Below are 12689 nucleotides of genomic sequence, written 5' to 3' on the forward strand. Positions count from 1 at the left end.
TTCTATTATTTATTAATAAAATCTTGAAAATAATTCATTCTCATCTACTAAGAAGACACCAACTTTTCAACAAATGAATTTGAATTTATCTATTTTTCATAATTCAAATCTAACCCATATTTTTTTAATAAGTTTATATCGATAATGACAAGGACAAATTTAATTATAAATAATATATGTCTGAATAATTATTTGAAATATATTTATACTTAAATTAAAATAATGAATAAAACCTAAAAATTGTGAGACTCAAAATAAATCTAAATTTATACATGGTATTTACTCATGGGACATCAGACCTAACCCTAAAAAACAAAGAAAGTATTATTAGAACATAATAAGTTAAAAAAATAAAAGTAGGCAGAGTTGTGCACATGTAAGAACATGACAGTTTGGCAACCAGCAGAAGGTTGCATGGAATGTTCTTCATTCAAATTTTCTTCAGACTCCGTCCTTTGAACAAGTCAAAACTGTCTCAAACTAAAACCCTAATTTATTATTAATAAACGAAATGGTAAACAACTTGAAGAAGAATCATGGAATTGAGATGTAAAGATAGATGGAAACTACTACAGCCTGCCAATGAAATATGGTGCCTTGGGCAACTGTTGTTTTCAAAAGAAAGAATCAAAGGGAAACCTAATATTCTGAACAACAAAAGCATATTCTTTCCCAAACCATTTTTTCTTTTTGTATCTTATTCCGACTTTGCGTTTTGGCTTAAAATATTCTCATGTCATGCTGTTGCTCTTGCACATTTAACATATTATAACTTCCCTTATGGATAATTCAGAACCAGTCATGAGCCCATTTTACATTCATTAGTGGCCCTTTTTTGGACCATACATATGATTTTGGATTTTGAATTTCACTATTAATTCAAGAAGCATGAAGACTGTCAATGAAGGGTAATGTTTCATCTATCAAGAAAATTGATACCACAATTTTTTTGTCACAAACTGAAAAGGAAAAAAAAAATTACAAAAGACTGAGATTCACAATGTGAATTTTACATAACATTACAACAGAACAAAAAAATGAGCTCAAGAAACCTCATGCAGAGTATTACCAACTCTCACCCTAACTTGCTTAAATGTTCATGGAGCTGGCAGCATAGCTTTGAGATTTGAGAGAGCAACTTACATTGTTGTTCTTGGGATGTTATCTGTGACATTGGGTATCTAAGTAGTTGACTCAGCTGAGTTGATATCATCAAAGCATCTTGGTTGTTGGAACATTCTTTAGCTATAAGATCAAGCAGTTGACAGTTTTGGTTTTGAGACAAAGATAGTCGGGGAGGGACTGGGGGAACTAGAAAAGGGTGTTCAAGTAGCTGAGGAATCCTCCACCTCTTCTTTCGATCCCATGCTAGACATTTCTTCATTAAATCAAGTAGCCACGGGTTAGAAACTGGTCCATATGTTATTTCATGGATTGGATCTGTTATAACTTTGAACTTGGACCAGAAAGTCTTGTACTCAGCAAAAGGGGTCCTTCCATAAACCATTTGGTAAAGTATGCACCCAAGGGACCATATATCTGAAGGCCGGCCACACTTTATACTATTTCCATTTTCATCGCTCTCAACACACATGAATGCCTCAGGAGACATGTAACTCAGAGTACCCACCTGTAATCGGGTGTTCAATTGTCATAAAACATAATTATGTACAAGAGATTTTGCTATAAAGCATTAGCCATATAGAGTACAGACCCGAAACATCAGAACACTTTTGTTGACCTAGTGATCAATCAACCACTTCAGATAAATTGACACATGATGTAACATGTTGCTACAGAGCATAGATAAAAAGCAGTATCCATGTGATAATTAAAAGCACATTTTACCATCATTCTGTAGCATAAAATCAGAGATCTAACTGATAAGAATAGTATGTTTGAACAACAGATGTAAAAGCTAACAATTTATTTCATAAAAGGACATAGTACTTTAAATTAAAAGTTGAAGAGACCAATGAGTAATGGGTACCTGTGCATCTCTTTGGATGTTGGTAGTATCACTCATTATGGCTTTGGCAATACCAAAATCAATAAGTTTTAGAGAACCTTTTACAAGAAGGAAGTTAGCTGGCTTCAAGTCTGAATGTACAATACGTTCCTCGTGTATAGTGTTGACAGCTTGAAGTATTTGCTGCAAATTGCTTCAACAAACTAATGAATATTCTGCATTTTCTCAATATAAAAAATGACCCTGTATAAATAGCACACAACTATAAACGAGGAAACATAACCTATCCCTGCTTCCTGCTAATAAAAGAGTAAAAAAGAAAAAAGAAAAATCAACTCACTAAAGATGATAACAAAAACATACAACTTTCCCTAGTTACACAAATGGAAAATGCAAAAGTATCTCAAGGGACATGCTAACAAGAACATACTTTATGATTTATGCCCAAAATATAAGAACAATGAAGAAATAGTTTAACAGATTCAAGCAAAATTTAGATACAAATAAGTAACACACAGAATGGCGAAAACTATAATTTCCTCCAGAAAATATAATACTGTCAGCCTCAACGAAGGAACATTTATTCAGATGAACTGCCACTATAGAATCCCATCATGAACTAGTAGAACTATCATGTTTCAAATGAACTTTTAAAACAGTTCAACCAGAATTCCCTCCAGAAAATATAAAATTGTTGGACTCAATAAAGGGATGTTTATTTAGGTGGACTCCCACTCGAGAATCACACCACGAACAAGTAGAATTACGAAGTTTCAAATGAACTTTCAGAAATGCTGAGGAAATGCTCTTAGAAGATTAAAGCATATAAAGTGAAAAAGTTCAATATCTTAGCAACAAATATTCACAGTAAGGGTTAGCTTTAAAACCTGCCAATAAAATCGAAGCCAGTTCTCATCTATAGTCTGATTGAAGCTATCCATTTCCTTCCATTTCTGGGATAACATATGAGCCAAATCAATCTCTCCATATTCAAGTACCATATATAGATAGCCATCATCCTTGACTCTGCCATCTTTATTTGACATGCTGCCATTCATGACTTCTCGGAGCAGATTCTTATCTGTAACCTGGTATCAAGAAACACTGTTAAATATTCCGCACAAATTGCTTCAGGCTAAACTCTATCAAAAACGAAAGCTGACAATATATAACACCAAAGTTAAAGCCACTTATTGTAATAAAATGATAACTGTTCTTGCCAAATAAGATCTAATATTGCATGCATGGTGCCATGAGGAATTTCAGCAGTAGCAGATAAGCTATAAAACTATCTCAGCAGTAGCAGACCCCTGCCCTGGCCTGCCCCACATTGGTGAGACTATGACAAATTAAAAACTCCAATAACCATACACTTTTCCAATAGTCATAACAGCAGAAAATAAGACATAACTAAGTTCCACACCATATCATCATTCAATTCCTCCAAAACTGTCACAACATTTTCATCATGTACAAAATTAAAGGCTGTAGTAAAAGCATTTTAGAGTAGCATAAAAAAGAAATTGAGCAATATAATAGCCAATCCATTAAATAAATAATTGCTAGTCAATCTTGTGTTGCTGATGAACAAACTCGAACAATCAAAAGGCTAACCTTTTTAGCATATCTGAAGTGAACATATGACTATGAGTGGAAGGAGGTACCTCATAGTCTATTAACTGGATGATGTTGTTATTTCCTTTCAACCTATTTAAATATTCAATTTCCTGGCAGAACCCATATGCAGTAGCATAGTCACGACCTTTGAGCTTGATTTTCTTAAGTGCATATATTGCACAATCTGATGAAATGACTTTGTGAACCTCACTACTTCCTCCACTGCCTATCTTTCCAAGCCTTTGATACAGCCTCCCATTTACTTTGAAGAACAAATCAGGATCATAATTCCTTTTACGAGGAGCTGATGCTCCTTTATTACTTGCAGCCTTCCTTTGCTTCTCTTCTTTTAAAGGCTCTAATTTTACATCCGAAGTTAAGTCCTTTGACGGTGGAGCCTGAGATTGTATATTAGTCACATCACCTGCAGAATCTTGACCTTCGATTGACTTAGTATATTGAGGACAAGGATCCTTTGAAAGTTCATCCTTATTTGCCAAACATCCTTCTTGCTTTCTAGGCAAGTCAAATCCCTTTACCTCCATTTGTATATCATTGCCAGAGGTAGAAGCCCTTGCTGCAAGAGCTGTCTGATCAAGTAACATTCCACTCGTTTCCTTAGTTGAAGGGAATGACTGCTGCATCATATCTCCTTGATTTCCAAGTAGACAATTCACATCAAAATATCCCAGTGGTTCTTTTGCCACATGAGAACCTTCTTCTTGAAGAGAATGAGAGCAATAAGTTGTCAGGTTAAGCATTGGAGCTGAACTTGTATGGATAGATGTTATGGTAGAAGATGGCGGCCCTACAACTGAAGATTGAGTGAGGGGTTGCCCTAAAAAGTTTCCTAACTGATGTATCTGATCTTGAATAACTGTAGTTCTTTTGGCCAAAGAAGAGATCCCACCATCAGACTTCAAAGTGGTGCCAGATTCTGTGTTCTGAAATGCCGGTGCTTTGACTCATTATTGACAACAGTTGATGCCTCTACTTGATTGACTGCACCCATTCCATTTCTGTCAAGGAAAGGGAATCCATATGAGATGATAAGTTCTCCAATCCAATGGCCATTCCATCATCGGCCCCTGCAGATTAAAAGGGAAGAGAAAATACATTGCAGAGCATAGTGACAAATACAGGAACTACACATAAACATAATGAGCTACATTTCAACTATATTTGTCACAATGCCACAAACTACAAACTACAGTGGCAACAAATCAACAGGAAGAAAAATAAACTAGCAATTTAAAGAGCATTGTAAACATCTTACCCTGGGAAGTGGCATTATCTCCAGTTAAAAACTGAACCTTTCTCTGACACTCAGCATGTTTAGATTCTACATCATGCGAAGGAATCAGATAATTCTCTTTTTTATCAACAAACTCCTTGGGAGGATCTCGACCAACATCAAATGGGTTGAAATCTTCATCAAAGGTTTTGGTGATAGTTCCTGTGATGGAATGTGTAGTATTGGATGCATCTTCTTGATACTCCCCAACCATAAATTTGTCCTTGACCAACTGACCATGGCTTGACGAGATACAATCTCGAGACTTGTTAGCACCAGCATTCGCACCCACATTTCTAGAAGCTGCGCGCTGAGGAACCACTGTCCGTCTAGGCACTATACCATTCGTCTGAATTGTACCTGGAAGCCCTACCAAAATTCCAACATATTATTTACATTTGAACCGCTCACATAATCACATTAGCTAACAACAATTCCATCCAATAAGCAAAATTGAGTAGACCCTAAAACCGGACACCCTAAATTTCCAATTCCATGAACCGAGCTAGACTTCCTTAACTGGGATGAATATAACAGAAAAAAAAAAGAACCCTTAAACAAAAAATAAAGTAAAATAGAAACCACGTAAAAGTTTGGGGTTTAAATCTGAAGAACATTAAATTCGAAGAGGAGAGAAATGAAGTGTACCGAGTGAGCGATGGCGCTTGAAGGCGGCTTGGACATCACGGATGAGACCGGGCGGAGAGGAAGATGATGATGTGTCTTGATTGGGAATCGAGCGGACCAGATTGCCGGATGGTGGAACCGGAAGGTTAGCCTCCCCGTCCATGGCCGGATCTCGACGGCATTTCGAGTCTATGGCGATAAGGGCCAGTTTCAATCGGAAAAAAATTTTAAAAATATATATTAGGGTAAAAATTATTGGAACAGATAGTCAAGAGAAGTTAGGGTTATCGAAGTGTCGTCGTCGTCCGTCCACGGCAGTAGACCAAGTTCGAACGGTTTATTGGCGCTCTCTTTTTTCTTTTTCTTTTTTTTCTCCAATAAACAAATAAATATATAAATAAATGGTGGCTTTTGGGCCAATTTCAATTAAGAAACCTTCTCTCTGCAGGAAGAGCCCAAATACCCTTTTGAAACAAGAAGAGATGGTAGGATCACAAAATCTGAATTGTCCAATCAATTTCGAATTGATTCACTTCAAATAAAGCAATTTTTCCTCTTTTGAGTGGATGTGGGGCGAGGTTGATGTTCTTTTCTTCCCATGAAAATATGGAGTACTTCCACTATTTGCTTGACTCATTTCATTCATCCAGCTTGATATTTTGAAATTACTATTCTACCTTTATATATTTAATTTTAAAATGTAATGATACATTATGAAATAAAATTCTAAAATATTTAAGTGGTATATTTTAAAATTATTCTTCCATATTTATATGTAGAGGTGATCATGGGCTGAGCTTGAGCTGGCCTCAACAGAATTGTAGGCTTGGACTCAGTCTGACACAAAAAATTGGTCTAAAATTTTGCCTAAGATAGATCTGAAAAAAAAATGCTAAAACCATGCCCAGCCCAACCCATCTGTATTAATTTTTTTATAATATTATTTTTATATAAAAACAAATTTTAAAAAATATAATACATCAAATACATTAAAATATGTGTAACTTAACAAGCAAATGCCTTAAAATAATAGCAAAATTAACAATAAAACAATAATTATATAATATCCAAATAACAATAACAAAATAGTAACAATATAATAGCGGAATGACATCAAAGCAACAACAAACAGTAGAAACAACAGCAAAATAGTGGAAGCAACAACAAAACACAATAGTTTTTTTTTTTTTTGCAAATTAGGGTCGGGTCGGACCAAAAAAGCTTACTCGAGGCCCATCCCATTTAGAAAATGGGTTTCATTTTTTACCCAAGCCCATTTTCGAGTCTATATTTTTATCTGAACTCTCCCACTTTTTGAACAGGCCTTCGAATCGGGTCAAGTGACTCGACCCATGATCATTTTTACTTAGATGTCAATTGCACATTAAAAAATATTATAAATAACTAATAAATAACAAATAAGAAAAAGGAGTAGTGATTATAAGTTTATCCAAGATTCATGAAAGTGACAATAATATTTAAATTTTAACATTCATGGCGTAGCAAAACAAGCATGGTAGATTTGACAATATCCACTTATACTCCTTTGTCATCCCTATATATAGGTCAATTGACAGTAGAAACAAAATAGCGGAATGACATCAAAGCAACAACAAACAGTAGAAACAACAGCAAAATAGTGGAAGCAACAACAAAACGCAATAGTTTTTTTTTTGCAAATTAGGGCCGAGTCGGACCAAAAAAGCTTACTCGAGGCCCATCCCATTTAGAAAATAGGCTTCATTTTTTACCCAAGCCCATTTTCGAGTCTATATTTTTATCTAAACTCTCCCACTTTTTGAATAGGCCTTCGAATCGGGTCAAGTGACTCGACCCATGATCATTTTTACTTAGATGTCAATTGCACATTAAAAAATATTATAAATAACTAATAAATAACAAATAAGAAAAAGGAGTAGTGATTATAAGTTTATCCAAGATTCATGAAAGTGACAATAATATTTAAATTTTAACATTCATGGCGTAGCAAAACAAGCATGGTAGATTTGACAATATCCACTTATACTCCTTTGTCATCCCTATATATAGGTCAATTGACAGTAGAAACAAAATAGCGGAATGACATCAAAGCAACAACAAACAGTAGAAACAACAGCAAAATAGTGGAAGCAACAACAAAACGCAATAGTTTTTTTTTTTGCAAATTAGGGCCGGGTCGGACCAAAAAAGCTTACTCGAGGCCCATCCCATTTAGAAAATGGGCTTCATTTTTTACCCAAGCCCATTTTCGAGTCTATATTTTTATCTAAACTCTCCCACTTTTTGAATAGGCCTTCGAATCGGGTCAAGTGACTCGACCCATGATCATTTTTACTTAGATGTCAATTGCACATTAAAAAATATTATAAATAACTAATAAATAACAAATAAGAAAAAGGAGTAGTGATTATAAGTTTATCCAAGATTCATGAAAGTGACAATAATATTTAAATTTTAACATTCATGGCGTAGCAAAACAAGCATGGTAGATTTGACAATATCCACTTATACTCCTTTGTCATCCCTATATATAGGTCAATTGACAGTAGAAACAAAATAGCGGAATGACATCAAAGCAACAACAAACAGTAGAAACAACAGCAAAATAGTGGAAGCAACAACAAAACGCAATAGTTTTTTTTTTTGCAAATTAGGGCCGGGTCGGACCAAAAAAGCTTACTCGAGGCCCATCCCATTTAGAAAATGGGCTTCATTTTTTACCCAAGCTCATTTTCGAGTCTATATTTTTATCTAAACTCTCCCACTTTTTGAACAGGCCTTCGAATCGGGTCAAGTGACTCGACCCATGATCATTTTTACTTAGATGTCAATTGCACATTAAAAAATATTATAAATAACTAATAAATAACAAATAGGAAAAAGGAGTAGTGATTATAAGTTTATCCAAGATTCATGAAAGTGACAATAATATTTAAATTTTAACATTCATGGCGTAGCAAAACAAGCATGGTAGATTTGACAATATCCACTTATACTCCTTTGTCATCCCTATATATAGGTCAATTGAAATACTCATAATCTATTTATCTATTTTTCAAAAAAATATGTATTAATAAAAAAATCTATTATGAACAATAACAGTACATGTTTTAAGTTAAAACATATTTTAGCACTATTCTTTTTATAATTTTTCTTAGCATACTTTAAGTTAAAACTAATGTTTTCAATATCTTTCATCATAGCATACCATATGGTGAATTTTTACATTTTTTATGTATTGTTAGTGTTTAAGTTTTATCCCTTATTTGTACATGCTCATCTTATAGATGTAAAGCCTCAATTCATGGGAGGTGGATGGATACTCCTGTACAAGCCCAATTTAGCCCGGGGTCTAATAAGACCCCAAACCTAAACAAATGACCCACTACCCAACTACTACCCAGCAGGGCCGATATACAAATGGCCCAAACACAACCCAAAATCCTTAACCCATTTTCTATCAGCCCAATAAGCCCAAAACATTAAGCCAACTCAGAAACCCTAGGGTTTTTGAGCCTCCCTCGCGCCGCAGCCACCACCCACGTGCCTCAGCGAGCAGTCCGCCCGAGGGTCGACGCCCCTTGCACGGAAGTGGAAACTCCATCATCCTTTGACCCTTCATGGACTTGCAAACATGGCAAAGAAAGGAAAACATCAAAAGCAGAGCCAAACAGTAGCAAACAATAGATTAAAATTTTTGTATTCGGCTATAAGAAGCCCCAAACGCAAAATATTTTTACACACACTATTAATCAAAAGCAGAACAGAAGTTTCAAAGGTTTCAATCTTTTCATTAGCTATTTTCGTTTCTTGCTTCTTTTATTCTTTTTAACACAAATCTTTTAAATAAAAAGGAAAAGAAAAAACTTACCTGAGTAGTCCTACGCTCTTCCGTCGCCAAGGGTGTTTCACCGGCGCCGAGGGCTTCAAAACCTTTCAAGGTTTGGCCTTGGCTTTGACGGTTGCGCCGGCTAGGTAAAAAGACCAAAGAGTCCTCTTTTATTTGGTTTTTGTCACGAATAAGAGGCTGGGCCTCTGGATCCGGTCAAACGAGGGCTAGAGGGACCATTTTACACCTCTCCGACCACCGTCCATGGTGGATGAGAAGTGGTTTGGTGGTGGCGCGATGATGGGTGTATAACCCTAAGCGAGAAGAAATGAAAATAAAAAGGGGGTGTTCTATTTTGTTAAAAAGGAGAAGAGGAAACAAATGAAAAAATGAAAATTTTGACTTAAGTAATAATGCAAAAACGGTGTTGTTTTGCACCTGGGTTTCTAATGCCGAAACGGCGTCTTTGGAGTATGCCCGTGGGCGACCCGACCAGCTCTAGAGGGTTCGCACGTTTCTTTTAAGTGGGAAAATATCCATTTTGGTCCCTCTGCCTTTTCTATCCCTTTATTTAGTCCTACTTTGCTCTTTTTCTTTTTTAAAATCTCGCCCTATTATTTTATTTTATTTTCAATTCAATCCCTGGCCTGGACAATTGAAACGCAGCGCGTTTGGACTTGGGATATTGTCCCATTTCGTCCTCACGAATTTAGGCGTGTTTTATTGAGGTCCCTGGCAGCTTTCTGTTATCTATGATCTCTACCTCGAATTTTGATTCGGTTTCAATCATGTCCTTAATTTATTTAATTCATTTGTTAACCTTTTTAAGTTTCATAATATATTCGATTAAATGTCTTATATGTTATTTACTTTAAGTCCATCGTAACTTATTTTAATGTACTGTTTGTTCAAATTATCATTATTTATTTTAACTTGCTTTATGTATGTATTATTTATTTTATAATCCTTACCTATTATATATATGTATATATACAATTTATTTAAAGTTTTTATATATTTGCCATTCTTTTAAAACTGTTTTGCTATATATTTATTTCAAATTATTTTATATTGTTTTTTTAGGTTATTGCATATTATGTATTTCAAATAATCCTTTTTTTATATTACATTTGAATCGTTATTATAAAATATATTTATATTGTCTATTTTAATGCTTTATATATTACATATTTTAAACTTGTTATATATATATCATTTTAAATCGACTTATATATTGCTTGTTTTAAATTTATTTTATACTTTATTTTAAACCCTTTTTACTTATTTTAAATGATTTTATTTATTTCAGTTTTTTTTACGTATTATTTATTTTACATTTTTATACATACGCATTATCTATTCTATATTATTCATATATATATCATTTTTTTAATTTGCTTTGTGTATTATAGATTTTAAAATCCTTTTTTACATTATTTATTTTAAACTCATTTATTATCATTCTAAAATTTGTTTACATTTTATTTATCTTAATTTGCTTTATACATTTTTTATCGCTTAATTCATTGGTTTTTTTTATTTATTTATCACTGTTATTATTTGGATGTTGTATGATTATTGCCTTTGTATGTATTTTAATTCGTTTTTTCGTATTTTTGTATTATTGCTATTCATTCGTATAATGCCATGTTCATGTATCATTGCTCTAGGCTCATTACTATATTTTTATTTCATATCATCGCCTCATGAATCAAGCCTCGTTACATTTACCCAATAAATCGTTTTATTTTAACCTAAACAAATAACCCGTGTCGTTTTAAACTTACGTTTGATAAAATTAAAAAAAACAAAGAAAGAAATTTTCAAAGTAAGGCAATGTTCTGTATTTGAAAATTCGAGAGATCGTGCTCTAACGTACTGGGTTTTGATTTTTCTCGTTTGATCCAAATGACTGAATAACCTTTTAAAATTAAAACGTATGAGTTTTGAAAATCAAAAGACCAACTTATTCTCGAGGGTCTGAAATGTTGTGTCCTAACTTATTCTCGAGGGTCTGAAATGTTGTGTCCTAACGTACTGGATGTGGCATTTTATTACTTTGGGACAAGAAAGTCTTCGGAGTCCATTGCAATTTACTCAAGCAAATTCTTCGTATAGATCAACATAAAAAGGGATCGTATTTTAAATTCTTTTCGAGTTTTTTTCAATTCTCGACATTAAGACTGTCGTAACCATTTTTTTGAAAAAACGGGAATCAACTTGAATTTTGAAAACGAAAACGAATAGAGGAGTCGCCACCAATCTTTTTGATGAGGTGTGATCGGGTCACATCGTAAAACTGGTTGTTTTTAATAAATGGTCTGACTTATTTAAACAATGATTTTGGTCTGCGCAAATCAAGAAAACAGGTTCGGGAGTCGGTTACGCACGAAGAAGGATTAGCACCCTCGATACGCCCAAAATTGGTACCTAGTTGATTAATTAGTGTCTTAGTGTTGAAGATTTGAAAACTTGAAAGAATTTAAACTACGATTCCTCTTTGTATTAATGCTAATTTAAAAATGATCGAATAAATTAAAACAGATGTTAAGGACTCTCTCATCTCGAAGTAATAAAATGTCATGCCCAGTAAGTTAGGACACGACATCTCGAACTTTGAGAATGAGCTTGTCTTTATTTAAAATTAATGTATTCTAATTTTTTAAAAGGATGTTCGGTTATTTAGGGTAAACGAGAAAAGTCGAAACTCAGTAAGTTAGGTCACATTTTCTCGAATTTCTTAATACCGAATATTGCCTTTATTTGCAAAAGCTCTTATCTCGAGGTAACAAGATGTCATATTTAGTAAGTTAGGACACAACAGCTCGCATCTTCGAGAGTAAGCATTTATTTCAAAACTCGTATTGTGATTTAAAAGAATATTCCGTTATTTAGGTTAAATGAGAAAAATCGAAACCCAGTAAGTTAGGGCACAATTGTCTCGAATTACCAAATACGGAATATTACTTTTATGAAATAATTATTTTAATGTATTGAGTAAAAAATATAATGTGATTTATAGTAAAACATAAAAGCAAATTGTGGTATTAATACGTATAATAACATAATAATAGGTGCGACAATGTCAAAAACAATAATATGAGCAATTACAAAAGATGAGATAATAGCAAGGCTAATAATATGTAAATATCAACAAATGCATGAGAAAAATGAAATGATCGAATACATAAGTAAATAAAAAAAATAAAACATGGCAAAATAAAAATGACAATGATAACGAAAACGAAAACGATAATAATAATAATATAAATAATAATAGTAGTAAAATATAATAATACTAATGATAATAATAATAGTCATAATAAGAATATTAATATTAGTAATAATAATAA

General features: G+C 33.6%; 1 pseudogene; it reads right to left on the reverse strand.

Moving 5' to 3' along the window:
* Positions 1 to 902: 902 nt before the first annotated feature.
* Positions 903 to 5947, reverse strand: LOC121230373 (serine/threonine-protein kinase MPS1-like; annotated as a pseudogene).
* Positions 5948 to 12689: the final 6742 nt, after the last annotated feature.

This window comes from Gossypium hirsutum, chromosome A06 (genome assembly GCF_007990345.1).
Source record: "Gossypium hirsutum isolate 1008001.06 chromosome A06, Gossypium_hirsutum_v2.1, whole genome shotgun sequence".
Classification (NCBI taxonomy): Eukaryota; Viridiplantae; Streptophyta; class Magnoliopsida; order Malvales; family Malvaceae; genus Gossypium; species Gossypium hirsutum.